The sequence below is a fragment of the Cebus imitator genome, unplaced genomic scaffold (assembly GCF_001604975.1).
Source record: "Cebus imitator isolate Cc_AM_T3 unplaced genomic scaffold, Cebus_imitator-1.0 Scaffold186, whole genome shotgun sequence".
In the NCBI taxonomy this organism is placed as follows: domain Eukaryota; kingdom Metazoa; phylum Chordata; class Mammalia; order Primates; family Cebidae; genus Cebus; species Cebus imitator.
The window spans coordinates 729935-731041 of record NW_016107501.1 but is presented as its reverse complement, the minus strand read 5'-3'; the positions used below and the strand labels follow the sequence as shown (position 1 = coordinate 731041).

Below are 1107 nucleotides of genomic sequence, written 5' to 3'. Positions count from 1 at the left end.
AGTGGCAATAGCACCTCATTTGCCAATATCTACCACTGTGAAAACAATGGCATTTAATGTTCTGCAGCAGAAATTCAGGTTACTACAGATGTGGCTACTTCGTTTTCCTTAAATTTCTTCTAGTTTTATTCAACAACTTTTCTGGAAATGTGGCACACCTCCCAAAATTCTTTAAATTAATGTCTTGAATTGTTATAGCAGAAGAGTAGTTTTTGTTTTTTGAAAACAACAATCAAGAAAGACTTTAAGAGGATTTTGTATAGTTTTCATTAAATTCATACCCTCCACCTATGGCTATGCCAAGTATTGGAGGAAATGGTCCAGACAAATCCTGCAAACTTGTGCCATGTACTTCTGACTCACAAGTAGTATTTCAGATTTGGGGAACTCTGTGGTTTTAGATTTTACTTTTTAGATCCCTGCCTATGTTGTTAAGATTAGTCTCCAGTAGATATTTTAAAAGATTTTATTCTACCACATTTGTCCTGAAGAAGATCCAAGGAAAGTAATTCATACACAAGCTATCTATTAAGATTTACTCCTGCCAGCCTTTGTAGCAGGAGCTATGAGAATTAAAATTAACAGATGCCAGAGTCACTAACTGTAACAATGAATATTAATTGAATTGCTACTATTTGTGAATTACTATGTTAAAAAAATTAAAAAGAGCTTCTATCATGAGTGGCACACGTAGAGAAACTCGATTGCTCTTTGTGCGGAATCGACATCAAGAGATTTCAGAAGCATAATTTTTTGGCATTTGGGCAGCTAGTGATCATTTGTCCCGGAACGCTGAAAAAAAAAAAAAGAATTATATGAATTAATCTCATTCAATCCTTAGTCAACCCTATGAAGAAGGTACTGCTGTCTTTGTTTTATAGGTTATAAAATTTAAATTAGATATAAATAATATACTCAAAGTCAAATAGATGTAAGTGAAATAGCCAGTATTTGAACCAAGGTTTGAGTTTTCAGTATCTAAATTCTTGGCCAGTGTATTTACCGGGAAGTGTCAGGCTTCGTCTTCCAACCAGATGATTCTTCTTCCACAGCTAAGCTTAGAAGTATGTGTTTATTTGTATTAGGAAGTCATTATTCTCTACTTAA

General features: G+C 33.9%; 1 non-coding gene across 1 annotated transcript; it reads left to right on the top strand.

Moving 5' to 3' along the window:
• Positions 1-661: 661 nt before the first annotated feature.
• LOC119473799 lies at positions 662-795 on the top strand. The gene has a single exon (XR_005203026.1). It is a non-coding gene; the product is annotated as a U11 spliceosomal RNA (small nuclear RNA).
• Positions 796-1107: the final 312 nt, after the last annotated feature.